This window comes from Salmo trutta, chromosome 16, assembly GCF_901001165.1.
Source record: "Salmo trutta chromosome 16, fSalTru1.1, whole genome shotgun sequence".
Classification (NCBI taxonomy): Eukaryota; Metazoa; Chordata; class Actinopteri; order Salmoniformes; family Salmonidae; genus Salmo; species Salmo trutta.
The window spans coordinates 15,587,624-15,602,600 of record NC_042972.1 but is presented as its reverse complement, the minus strand read 5'-3'; positions in this window follow the sequence as shown (position 1 = coordinate 15,602,600).

Sequence of the window (14,977 nt, the reverse complement as noted above, 5' to 3'; positions counted from 1 at the left end):
CATGGCGTTGTACCTGGTCCTGAATTGGTCTTGTTCAGCTGAGGAGTTGGTTTTACAAACTAAGATGTTCTCTTCAAAACTGCCCATCTCTTTGTTATAATAAACAGACAGGCTTATGATCCCAGCCAGTAGGAGAACACACAGCAGCCCCAGACACACTGCAGCATCTCTGGTGGATCTCCTCTCTGAGCTCTCGGTACCTTGGTTTGTAGCCAGTGGTCTACTCTTTGGGGTGACATCCTTTATCTTGCTTTCCGAAGTAATGAGAATTGTTAGTGTCTTCATTGGTATCAAGATCCTCAGCCACGTCTGCTGCCCGATCATTCTCATGATTAAAAATAGCATTGGAATAAATTTCATTAGACATCGCCATTTTCTTTCACTGTCTGTGATTTTATCTGACAGACTTGCTGCTTTATTTCAAGAGATGTTTAGCATTTCTTCATACTAACCACCAATGGACAGGAAACTGTCATACCAATAAGACTATAAATAACCATGCGTATGGTTGGCTGTTGGTCATGATGTCAGATAGTCTCCAAACAGAAGTTGTAACGCCCTGGGTTTGGGTGGGCGTTCTATGTTAAGTACAACAGTATCAGAAAGCAAAAAGGAACCAGATATTAAAAGACAACAGTGAAGAAAGTCCTTCTTCACTGTTGTCTTTTAATATCTGGTTCCTTTTTGCTTTCTGATACTGTTGTACTTAATGTAACACTTCATTTGAAATTAAGAAATGGTATTCTGTTGTAGTAATGGACTTAGATGTTGTCAATGCATGTGCTCTTGTAATTCATTGCTGTATGATTGTCTTGCTCCCTCCATAGTTATTTTTAAAGCTTCAAAATAACTGACAGTAGGCCAAGTCAGTTGTCTCTATAACAGTATTTGCCATTGATCTAGTTTATATTTCAGTTGTTGATATCACTTCATCCACTTTAACTATCATAAATTATCCTTAAGTTTGATTTACTCAACTTTGGCTTCAGTGGGGGTGGCAGGTAACCTCGAAGTTAGAGCGTTCGGTCAGTAACCAAAATGTGGCTGGTTTGAATCCCATAGCCGACAAGGTGAAAAATCTGTCGCACTTAACCCATTCCTTGCTGGTGTCTTAGGGGGAGTTGGGATATGCAAGAAATACATTTGCATTGCACACTTGAATACCTTTAAAAAAATAAGCAACCCTGAAATTATTATTATTACATGAAAAAATGACCCAAGATATGAGGACATCATCTACTGAATCAGCCCGTTGTAATTAAAACATTTCTCTACTCAATTAAAATCCATTCATCTGATGGTGACGGTATGCTCTGGGCGTTCGCCACTATTAATAAGTGTTAGGAGATGAATCCTCCATCAGCCGTAACAATCACAGTGTCGCATGGTGAATGTTGAGTAAGTACCTGGGCCTTCATTGAAATGCAGGGTAGCTGGCGATTACCAATGGAGAGAGGGATCATGGGCAACAGAATTGTACAGTCAAAACTAATTGAAATCAGACGTCCTTCAGAGAAGACAAATGTCCAGACTCAATTTGAGTACAACGTTATTTTTTTATGGAAAGATTAAGATCTAAGAGATCAAATACAGTGAAAACAAATACTTAAAACATAATAAATTCATATGAATTGTAAAGGAAAACATTAACATTGCTACTGTAATATTGTACTGTGACAGAGCCATACTTTAATGTATTGGCTTATTTTGGTTACAGTTATGTTACAGGTAGCCCATTTTCTCACATATCCAAATGTCAATTTATTGCACTGTGCATCATGCCAACTCTTGTCTGGGGTAGAATCCTTGAACAGAATCGTGCAGAACAATCCTCCTCCATGTCATTATAACTATCAGCCTGTGCCCTCCACCAGTACCCTGTGGTCAGTGCTGTGCCATCCACCACCCACTTCCAGATCTTCTCTTGTCAGTCAGACCAATACAGAATGTCTCCTTTTTCAATCTGTGTACAAATATGACTTGTAATACCTCCATCCCTGTTGTACATGTTGTACCACCAAAAGCTTTGATCAGAGATTGTGTCTCTCAACCCGGAGCTGGTCTCTCTCAACCCGGAGCTAGTCCCTATCAACCCTCAGCTGGCCCCTCTTAACCAGGAGCTTGTCCCTATCAACTCTCAGCTGGCTCCTCTCAACCCGGAGCTGGTCCCTATCAACCCTCAGCTGGCCCCTCTCAACCAGGAGCTGGTCCCTATCAACCCTCAGCTGGCCCCTCTCAACCAGGAGCTGGTCCCTATCAACCCTCAGCTGGCCCCTCTTAACCAGGAGCTTGTCCCTATCAACTCTCAGCTGGCCCCTCTCAACCCAGAGCTGGTTCCTATCAACCCTCAGCTGGCCCCTCTCAACCAGGAGCTGGTCCCTATCAACACTCAGCTGGCCCCCTCAACAAGGAGCTTGTCCCTATCAACCCTCAGCTGGCCCCTCTTAACCAGGAGCTGGTCCCAATCAACCCTCAGCTGGCCCCTCTCAACCAGGAGCTGGTCCCTATCAACCCTCAGCTGGCCCCTCTCAACCAGGAGCTGGTCCCTATCAACCCTCAGCTGGCCCCTCTTAACCAGGAGCTTGTCCCTATCAACTCTCAGCTGGCCCCTCTCAACCCAGAGCTGGTTCCTATCAACCCTCAGCTGGCCCCTCTCAACCAGGAGCTGGTCCCTATCAACAATCAGCTGGCCCCCTTAACAAGAAGCTTGTCCCTATCAACCCTCAGCTGGCCCCTCTTAACCAGGAGCTGGTCCCAATCAACCCTCAGCTGGCCCCTCTTAACCAGGAGCTTGTCCCTATCAACCCTCAGCTGGCCCCTCTTAACCAGGAGCTTGTCCCTATCAACCCTCAGCTGGCCCCTCTCAACCAGGAGCTGGTCCCTTTCAACCCTCAGCGGGCCCCTCTCAACCAGGAGCTGGTCCCAATCAACCCTCAGCTGGCCCCTCTCAACCCTCAGCTGGCCCCTCTCTTTTTTTACAATTTGTATTGTTTTTTTACTTCACAAACAACATAACACAATAACACAAGACACCCACTATACAAAACATACTAAAAGGTGATCAAAATACAGTATGTCCTCCAAATTCCTAGACACAATGAAATGATAGCACATACGTTATCCCAAAATGTTGTCAGTTTGTCACAGGACCACAGCATATGGTGCTTTTTGCATCTCCACCAGAGATGTGACATTTCTGGGTGCATTACATGCATTCTGGCAGGAGTGTAGTAACTCATGAATTATCTTAAATTACATTACTTTATCTTTTAGATTGTAGGAATGAGCATTTTCACAGATCTGTGACCATGATTCTCCTCAAGTTCTTCCTTTAAATCGGTTTCCCAGTTTTACCTTGGAGCAGTGTTTCCCAAACTCGGTCCTGGGGACCCCAATGGGTGCACGTTTTGGTTTTTGCCCTAACGCTTCACAGCTGACTCAAATAATCAAAGCTTAAAAATGAGCTGATTATTTTAATCCGCTGTGTAGTGCTAGGGCAAAAACCAAAATGTGCAACCCATCTGGTCGAGTTTCAGTCATCCCTTGACATAACTTGGCAATCATCTACTTTAGCAGCTTCTTTCAGTATTTATTCTATGCTAGATGCCTTAGGTTCATCCACATTTTGTTGAAGCGATTGACTAAGATTTCTGAGTTGTATGAACATATAGAAATTGGCATTGAATAATCAAAATCTTTCTTGGAATTGATTGATTGACAGTAGAGATCCATCATAATACACATGTTCAAAGTGTATGATGCCACTTTGGAACCAGGACTTAAAGGTGTTGTCATTAAACACTGGAGGTAAAGAGGAATTATTCCAAGTAGGGGTTCTTGACGATATTGTTTATTTCCGCCTCGTCAATTGTTGTACATTTTCCCAAATACAGATGGAATTGAGAATCATTGTATTGTCTGTTTTTTCTTTAACGGCATGGACACGAAGTAGTAAATATATTTTAGATCATGAGGCATTACGTTTATGACTTTGATACTCCTCCATGCACAAGGATAGTCTGCTGTCCATTATTTAATGAACACAGTTGTGCAGCCCAGTATACATCTTTATATTTCTCTTTAGTATTTTTTTTATTGAACCTTTATTTAACTAGGCAAGTCAGTTAGGAACAAATTCTTATTTACAATAACGGCCTACCAAAGGCAAAAAGCCTCCTGCGGGGACGGGGGCTGGGATTTAAATATATATATAAAATATAGGACAAAACACACATCACGACAAGAGAGACAACACAACACTACATAAAGAGAGAACTAAGACAACAAAGCAAGGCAGCAACACTTGACAACACAAAATGGTAGAAACAAAACATGACAACATGGTAGCAACCCAACATCGTAGCAGCACAAAACATGGTATAAACATTATTGTGCACAGACAACAGCACAAAGGGCAAGAAGGTAGAGACAACAATACATCATTCAAAGCAGCAACAGCTATCAGTAAGAGTGTCCATGATTGAGTCTTTGAATGAAGAGATTGAGATAAAACTGTCCAGTTTGAGTGTTTGTTGCAGCTCATTCCAGTCGCTAGGTTTGCCTTCCAGAGAGACATCAGAGACTGTAACGTTCTTTGTTTCACGGAAACATGGCTCACTCGAGACACGCTATTGGAGTTGGTACAGCCACCTGGTTTCTTCACGCATCGCGCCGACAGAAACAAGAATCTCTCTGGAAAGAACAAGGGCGGGGGTGTACAGTGAGGGAAAAAAGTATTTGATCCCCTGCTGATTTTGTACGTTTGCCCACTGAAAAATAAATGATCAGTCTATAATTTTAATGGTAGGTTTATTTGAACAGTGAGAGACAGAATAACAACAAAAAAATCCAGAAAAACGCATGTCAAAAATGTTATAAATTGATTTGCATTTTAATGAGGGAAATAAGTATTTGACCCCCTCTGCAAAACATGACTTAGTACTTGGTGGCAAAACCCTTGATGGCAATCACAGAGGTCAGACGTTTCTTGTAGTTGGCCACCAGGTTTGCACACATCTCAGGAGCGATTTTGTCCCACTCCTCTTTGCAGATCTTCTCCAAGTCATTAAGGTTTCGAGGCTGACGTTTGGCAACTCGAACCTTCAGCTCCCTCCACAGATTTTCTATGGGATTAAGGTCTGGAGACTGGCTAGGCCACTCCAGGACCTTAATGTGCTTCTTCTTGAGCCACTCCTTTGTTGCCTTGGCCGTGGGTTTTGGGTCATTGTCATGCTGGAATACCCATCCACAACCCATTTTCAATGCCCTGGCTGAGGGAACGAGGTTCTCACCCAAGATTTGACGGTACATGGCCCCGTCCATCGTCCCTTTGATGCAGTGAAGTTGTCCTGTCCCCTTAGCAGAAAAACACCCCCAAAGCATAATGTTTCCACCTCCATGTTTGACGGTGGGGATGGTGTTCTTGGGGTCATAGGCAGCATTCCTCCTCCTCCAAACACGGCGAGTTGAGTTGATGCCAAAGAGCTCCATTTTGGTCTCATCTGACCACTACACTTTCACCCAGTTGTCCTCTGAATCATTCAGATATTCATTGGCAAACTTCAGACGGGCATGTATATGTGCTTTTTTGAGCAGGGGGACCTTGCGGGCGCTGCAGGATTTCAGTCCTTCACGGCGTAGTGTGTTACCAATTGTTTTCTTGGTGACTATGGTCCCAGCTGCCTTGAGATCATTGACAAGATCCTCCCGTGTAGTTCTGGGCTGATTCCTCACCGTTCTCATGATCATTGCAACTCCACGAGGTGAGATGTTGCATGTAGCCCCAGGCCGAGGGAGATTGACAGTTCTTTTGTGTTTCTTCCATTTGCGAATAATCGCACCAACTGTTGTCAACCTTCTCACCAAGCTACTTGGCGATGGTCTTGTAGCCCATTCCAGCCTTGTGTAGGTCTACAATCTTGTCCCTGACATCCTCGGAGAGCTCTTTGGTCTTGGCCATGGCGGAGAGCTTGGAATCTGATTGATTGATTGCTTCTGTGGACAGGTGTCTTTTATACAGGGAACAAACTGACATTAGGAGCACTCCCTTTAAGAGTGTGCTCCTAATCTCAGCTCGTTACCTGTATAAAAGACACCTGGGAGCCAGAAATCTTTCTGATTGAGAGGGGGTCAAATACTTATTTCCCTCATTAAAACGCAAATCAATTTATAACATTTCTGACATGAGTTTTTCTGGATTTTTTGTTGTTGTCATTCTGTCTCTCACTGTTCAAATAAACCTACCATAAAAATTATAGACTGATCATTTCTTTGTTAGTGGGCACATTAGCAGGGGATCAAATACTTTTTTCCCTCACTGTTTACCTTATGATTAATGAGACGTGGTGTGATCGTAACATTATACAGGAACTCAAGTCCTTTTGTTCACCTGACTTAGAATTCCTCACAATCAAATTCTGACCGCATTATCTACCAAGAGAATTCTCTTCGATCATAATCACAGTCGTGTATATTCCCCCCCAAGCAGACAAAACGACGGCCCTGAAAGAACTTCATTCGACTCTATTTAAACCGGAAACCACATATCCTGAGGCTGCATTTATTGTAGCTGGGTATTTTAACAAGGCTAATCTGAAAACAAGGCTCCCTAAATTCTATCAGCATATCGATTGCGTGACCCGGGATGGCAAAACCCTGGATCATCGTTATTCTAACTTCCACGACGCATATAAGGCCCTCCCTCGCCCTCCTTTCGGAAAAGCTGACCACGACTCCATTATGTTGCTCCCAGCCTATAGACAGAAACTAAAACAGGAAGCACCCGCGCTCAGGTCTGTTCAACGCTGGTCCGACCAATCATATTCCACGCTTCAAGATTGCTTCGATCACGTGGACTGGGATATGTTCCGTATAGCGTCGAACAACAACATTGATGAATACGCTGACTCGGTGAGCGAGTTTATTAGCAAGTGCATCGGTGATGTTGTACCCACAGCGTCTATTAAAACATTCCTCAACCAGAAACCGTGGATTGACGGCAGTATTTGTGCAAAACTGAAAGCACGAACCACTGCTTTAAATCACGGCAAGGTGACCGGAAACATGACTGAATACAAACAGTGTAGCTATTCCCTCCGCAAGGCAATCAAACAAGCTAAGCGTCAGTATAGAAACAAAGTAGAGTCACAATTCAATGGCTCAGACACGAGAGGTATATGGCAGGGTCTACAGTCAATCACGGACTACAAAAGAAAAACCAGCCCCGTCGAGGACCACATTGTCTCTAAACAACGTCTTTGCTCGCTTTGAGGACAATACAGTGCCACTGACACGGCCCGCTACCAAAACCTGCGGGCTCTCCTTCACTGCAGCCAACGTGAGTAAAACATTTAAACATGTTAAACCTGGCAAGGCTGCAGGCCCAGACGACATCCCCAGCCGCATCCTCAGAGCATGCGCAGACCAGCTGGCTGGTGTGTTTACGGACATATTCAATCAATCCTTGTCCCAGTCTGCTGTTCCCACATGCTTCAAGAGGGCCACCATTGTTTCTGTTCCCAAGAAAGCTAAGGTAACTGAGCTTAATGACTACCGCCCCGTAGCACTCACTTCCGTCATCATGAAGTGCTTTGAGAGACTAGTCAAAGACCATATCACCTTCACCCTACCTGACACCCTAGACCCACTCCAATTTGCTTACCGCCCCAATATGTCCACAGATGACGCAATCGCAATCACACTGCACACTGCCCTAACCCATCTGGACAAGAGGAATAATTATGTAAGAATGGTGTTCATCGAGTACAGCTCAGAATTTAACACCATAGTACCCTCCAAACTCGTCATTAAGCTCGAGACACTGGGTCTCGACCCCGCCCTGTGCAACTGGGTCCTGGACTTCCTGACGGGCCACCCCCAGGTGGTGAGGGTAGGTAACAACAACTCCACCCCGCTGATCCTCAATACTGGGGCCCCACAAGGGTGCGTTCTCAGCCCTCTCCTGTACTCCCTGTTCACCCACGACTGCGTGGCCATGCACGCCTCCAACTCAATCATCAAGTTTGCAGACGACACTACAGTGGTAGGCTTGATTACCAACAACGACGAGACGGCCTACAGGGAGGAGGTGAGGGCCCTCAGAGTGTGGTGTCAGGAAAATAATCTCACACTCAATGTCAACCAAACAAAAGAGATGATCGTGGACATCAAGGAAACAGCAGAGGGAGCAGCCCCCTATCCACATCAACGGGACAGTAGTGGAGAGGGTAGAAAGTTTTAAGTTCCTCGGCGTACACATCATGGACAAACTGAAATGGTCCACCCACACAGACAGTGCGGTGAAGAAGACGTAGCAGCGCCTCTTCAACCTCAGGAGGCTGAAGAAATTCGGTTTGTCACCAAAAACACTCACAAACTTTTACAGATGCACAATTGAGAACATCCTGTCGGGCTGTATCACCGCCTGGTACGGCAACTGTTCCCCCCATAAACGTAAGGCTCTCCAGAGGGTAGTGAGGTCTGCACAAAACATCACCGGGGGCAAACTACCTGCTCTCCAGGACACCTACACCACCCAATGTCACAGGAAGGCCAAAAAGATCATCAAGGACACCAACCAACCGAGCCACTGCCTGTTCACCCCGCTATCATCCAGAAGGCGAAGTCAGTACTGGTGCATCAAAGCTGGGACCAAGAGACTGAAAAACAACTTCTATCTCAAGGTCATCAGACTGTTAAACAGCCATCACTAACATTGAGTGGCTGCTGCCAACATAATGACTCAACTCTAGCCACTTTAATAATGGAAAAATGTATGTAATAAATGTATCACTAGCCACTTTATTAAACAATGCCACTTTATATAATGTTAACATACCTTACATTACTCATCTCATATGTATATATTTTACTCTATACCATCTACTGCATCTTGCCTATGCCGTTCGGCCATCACTCATTAATATATTTTTATGTACATATTCTTATGCATTCCTTTACACTTGTGTGTGTATAAGGTAGTTGTTGTGAAATTGTTAGGTTAGATGACTTAGGTTAGGTTAGATATTACTGCATGGTCAGAACTAGAAGCACAAGCATTTCGCTACACTTGCATTAACATCTGCTAACCATGTGTATGCGACAAATAAAATGTGATTTGATTTTAGCTACAGCGAACTGAAAAGAGGATGTGTGTGCTTTGGGGACCTTTAACAGAATATGACTGGCAGAACCGGTGTTGTATGTGGAGGATTAGGGCTGCAGTAAATATCTCAGATGGGGGGAGTGAGGCCTAAGAGGGTTTTATAAATATGCATCAACCAGTGGGTCTTGCAACAGGTATACAGAGATGACCAGTTTACAGAGGAGTATAGAGTGCAGTGATGTGTCCTATAAGGAGCATTGATGGCAAATCTGATGGCCGAATGGTAAAGGACATCTAGCCGCTCGAGAGGTGACTACCTCGCTTGAGGTGACTACCTCAAGCTCTAAACCCTCAGAAGTAGTAATCACACCTGTGGTGAGAGGGGCATTCTTCTTACCAAACCACATGACCTTTGTTTTGGAGATTTTCAGAAAAAGGTTTAGGGTAGAGAAAGCTTGTTGGACACTAATAAAGCTTTGCTGTAGAGCATTTAACACAAAATCCGGGGAGGGGCCAGCTGAGTATAATTCTTTATCATCTGCATATAAGTGGATGAAAGAGCTTCCTACTGCCTGAGCTATTTTGTTGATGTAAATTGAGAAGAGCTTGGGGCTAGGGTTGAGCCTTGGGGTACTCCCTTGGTGACAGGCAATGGCTGAGACAGCAGATTTTCTGACTTTATACACTGAACTCCTTGAGAGAGGTAGTAAGCAAACTAGGCCAAAGACCCCTCAGAGACACCAATACTCCTAAGCCGGCCCACAAGAATGGAATGGTCTACCGTATCAAAAGCCTTGGTCAATAAAAATATCAGCACAGCATTGCTTAGAATCAAGGGCAATGGTGACATCATTGAGGACTTTTAAGGTTGCAGTGACACATCCATAACCTGAGCGGAAACCAGATTGCATACCAGAGAGAATACTATAGACATCAAGAAAGCCAGTCTGTTGATTATTGGCAAGTTTTTCCAACACTTTTGATAAACAGGGCAAAATAGAAATAGGCCTATGACAGTTAGGGTCAGCTATATGGGGTATTAAAAGACCTCCAGCTCTATACTGTAGGTTAAGTGTAAAACAATCAATTTGACTTTTTCAATTTCAAAAGTTTCAATTACAGTTGTACAGTCGTGGCCAAAGTTTTTGAGAATGAAACAAATATTAATTTTCACAAAGTCTGCTGCCTCAGTTTGAATGATGGCAATTTGCATATACTCCAGAATGTTATGAAGCGTCTTCTGAAGTGAAGTGTCTTCTGATCCCTCCTGTCTCAGCCTCCAGTATTTATGCTGCAGTAGTTTATGTGTCGGGAGGCTAGGGTCAGTCTGTTACATCTGGAGTATTTCTCTTGTCTTATCCGGTGTCCTGTGTGAATTTAAATATGCTCTCTCTAATTCTCTCTTTCTCTCTTTCTTTCTTTCTCTCGGAGGACCTGAGCCCTAGGACCATGCCTCAGGACTACCTGGCATGATGACTCCTTGCTGTTCCCAGTCCACCTGGCCGTGCTGCTGCTCCAGTTTCAACTGTTCTGCCTGCGGCTATGGAACCCTGACCTGTTCACCAGACGTGCTTGTTGCACCCTCGACAACTACTATGATTATTATTATTTGACCATGCTGGTCATTTATGAACAGTTTAACATCTTGACCATGTTCTGTTATAATATCCACCCGGCACAGCCAGAAGAGGACTGGCCACCCCTCATAGCCTGGTTCCTCTCTAGGTTTCTTCCTAGGTTTTTGGCCTTTCTAGAGAGTTTTTCCTAGGGAGTTTTTCCAAGCCACCGTGCTTCTTTCACATGCATTTCTTGCTGTTTGGGGTTTTAGGCTGGGTTTCTGTACAGCACTTTGAGATATCAGCTGATGTACGAAGGGCTATATAAATAAATTTGATTTGATTTGAATTGCAATAAATTGCAAAGTCCCTCTTTGCCATGCAAATGAACTGAATCCCCCCAAAACATCACTGCATTTCAGCCCTGCCACAAAAGGACCAGCTGACATCATGTTTGTCACGCCCTGACCGTAGATAGCCTTTTTATTTCTCTATTTGGTTAGGTCAGTGTGTGGTTTGGGTGGGCATTCTAGATTATGTATATCTATGTTTGTATTTCTATGTTGGCCGGATATGGTTCCCAATCAGAGGCAGCTGTCTTTTGTTGTCTCTGATTGGGGATCATATTTAGGCAGCCTTTTCCCACTGGGTTGTTGTGGGATCTTGTTTTTGTATAGTTGCCTTGTGCACTGCATTACTGCACATTTGTTATATTCTTTGTTGTTTTGGTTGTAAGTTTCACTATTATTGAGAATGTGGAACTCTACGCACGCTGTGCCTTGGTCTCCTTCATACGACGAACGTGACAGAAGATCTCACCTCAACTGGACCAAGCAGCGTGCCCGGGATGAGATGGCATCCTGGACTTGGGAGGAAGTATTGGAGAGATACGAAAGCCTGCCGGGGAAGCAGGTGGAGGCAGCGAGAGAGGAAAGGCGATGAGACCGGGAGTCACGGCAACGACAGAAGCCCGAAAGGCAGCTCCCCAAAAAATGTTGGGGGGGGGGCACACGGGGAGATTGGCGGAGTCAGGGTTTAGACCTGAGCCAACTCCCCATGCTTACCGTGGGGAGCGTGTGACCGGTCAGGCACCGTGTTATGCGGTGTTGCGCACTGTGTCTCCAGTGCGCATTCACAGCCCGGTGCGCTTGTTGCCAGATCCCCGCATTTCCCGGGCTAGGTTGGGCATTCAGCAAGGAAGGGTGGTGCCGGCTCAGCACTCCTGGTCTCCAGTACCGCTCCTCGGTCCAGGTTATCCTGCGCCGGCTCTGCGCACGGTGTCTCCGGTACGCCTTCACAGCCCAGTGCGTCCTGTGCCAGCGCCCCGCATTTGCCGGGCGAAAGTAAGCATCCAGCCAGGACGGGTTGTGCCAGCTCTACGCTTGAGGCCTCCAGTGCGCCTCCATGGCCCAGTATATCCTGTGCCTGCTCCACTCACCCGGCCTCCAGTGAGTTTCTCCAGCCTGGTACGCCCTGTGCCTGCACCACGCACCCAGTCTCCAGTGCGTCTCTCCAGCCTGGTACGCCCAGTGGCAGCTCGACGCACCAGGCTGCCAGTACGTCTCCTCAGTCTGGTGAGACCAGTTCCAGCTCCACGTACGAAGTCTCCAGTGATGATCCATTGTCCGAAGCCTCCAGTGATGATCCATGGCACGAAGCCTCCAGTGATGATCCATGGCCCAGAGCCTCCTGTGATAATCCATAGCATGACGTCTCCAGTGATGATCCATGGCCCAGAGCCTGTAGAGATGATCCATGGCACGAAGCATCCAGTGATAATCCATGGCCCGGAGACTCCAGTGATCATCCATGGCACGAAGCCTCCAGTGATGATCCATGGCCCAGAGCCTCCAGTGGTGATCCATGGCAAGAAGCCTCCAGGGATGATCCAAGGCGCGGAACCTGTAGTGATGATCAATGGCACAGAGCCTGCATCGAAGGTCCCCAGTCCGGAGCCTCCAGCGACGGTCCCCAGTCCGGAGCCTCCAGCGACGGTCCCCAGTCCGGAGTCTCCAGCGACGGTCCCCAGTCCGGAGTCTCCAGCGACGGTCCCCAGTCCGGAGTCTCCAGCGACGGTCCCCAGTTCGGAGTCTCCAGTGACGGTCTGCAGTCCGGAGCCTCAAGCGGAGGTCGGCAGTCCGGAGCCTCCAGCGGAGGTCGGCAGTCCAGAGCCACCGGTGGCGGTCGGCAGTTCAGAACCTCCGGCGGTGGTCGGCAGTTCAGAGCCTCCGGCGGGGGTTCCCAGTTCAGAGCCTCCGGCGACGATCTATGGTCCGGTCCCTCCAGCAACGATCCACGGTTCAGAGCTTCCGGCATCGATCCACGGTCAGGGTCCTACAGCGATGATCCACGGTCCGGAGCTTTCGGCGACGACCCCCGAAAGAGAGTCGCCACCGAGGATGGCAGATTTGCTAGCAGAGTGGGGTCCACATCCCGCACCGGAGCCGCCACCGAGTCTAGATGCCCACCCGGACCCTCCCCTATTGAGTCAGGTTTTGTGGCCGGAGTCCGCACCTTTGGGAGGGGTTACTGTCACGCCCTGACCGTAGAGAGCCTTTTTATTTCTCTATTTGGTTAGGTCAGGGTCTGATTTGGGTGGGCATTCTAGATTATGTATATCTATGTTTGTATTTCTATGTTGGCCAGATATGGTTCCCAATCAGAGGCAGCTGTCTTTCGTTGTCTCTGATTGGGGATCATATTTAGGCAGCCTTTTCCCATTGGGTTTTTGTGGGATCTTGTTTTTGTATAGTTGCCTTGTGCACTGCATTACTGCACGTTTGTTATATTCTTTGTTGTTTTGGTTATAAGTTTCACTATTATTGAGAATGTGGAACTCTACGCACGCTGCGCCTTGGTCTCCTTCATACGACGAACGTGACAATGTTAGTCATTCTCTCGTTAACACAGGTGTGAATGTTGACGAGGACAAGGCTGAAGATCACTCTGTCATGCTAATTGAGTTTGAATAACAGACTGGAAGCTTCAAAGGGAGGGTGGGGCTTGGAATCATTGTTCTTCATCTGTCAACCATGTTTTCCTGCAAGGAAACACATGCCATCATCATTGCTTTGCACAAAAAGGGCTTCACAGGCAAGGATATTGCTGCCAGTAAGATTGCACCTAAATCAATCATTTATCGGATCATCAAGAACTTCAAGGAGAGCGGTTCAATTGTTGTGAAGAAGGCTTCAGGGCTCCCAAGAAAGTTCAGCAAGCGCCAGGACCGTCTCCTAAAGTTGATTCAGCTGCAGGATTGGGGCACCACCAGTACAGAGCTTACTCAGGAATGGCAGCAGGCAGGTGTGAGTGCATCTGCACGAACAGTGAGGCGAAGACTTATGGAGGATGGCCTGGTGTCAAGGGCAGCAAAGAAGCCACTTCTCTCCAGGAAAAACATCAGGGACAGACTGATATTCTGCAAAAGGGAGAGATTGGACTGCTAAGGACTGGGGTAAAGTCATTTTCTCTGACGAATCCCCTTCCCGATTGTTTGGGGCATCCGGAAAAAAAGCTTGTCCGGAGAAGACAAGGTGAGCTCTACCATCAGTCCTGTGTCATGCCAACAGTAAAGCATCCTGAGACCATTCATGTGTGGGGTTGCTTCTCAGCCAAGGGAGTGGGCTCACTCACAATTTTGCCTAAGAACACAGCCATGAATAAAGAATGGTACCAACACCTCTTCCGAGAACAACTTCTCCCAACCATCCAGGAACAGTTTGGTGATGAACAATGCCTTTTCCAGCATGATGGAGCACCTTTCCATAAGGAAAAAGTAATAACTAAGTGGTTCGGGGAACAAAACATTGATATTTTGGGTCCATGGCCAGGAAACTCCCCAGACCTTAATCCCATTGAGAACTTGTGGTCAATTCTCAAGAGGCGGGTGGACAAACAAAACCCCACAAATTCTGACAAACTCCAAGCACTGATTATGCAAGAATGGGCTGCCATCAGTCAGGATGTGGCCCAGAAGTTAATTGACAGCATGCCAGGGCGGATTGCAGAGGTCTTAAAAAAGAAGGGTTAACACTGCAAATATTGACTCTTTGCATCAACTTCATGTAATTGTCAATAAAAGCCTTTGACACTTATGAAATGCTTGTAATTATACTTCAGTATTCCATAGTAACATCTGACAAAAATATCTAAAGATATTTTCAGCAGCAAACTTTGTGGAAATTAATATTTGTGTCAGTCTCAAAAATTTTGCCACGACAGTAGAGCAGGCCATATATTTTATTTAAAAAGTTGGATGGAATTGAAGCTGGCAGGGCCTTTGTAATATATACATTTTCATTATGTTGACCCCACCTAA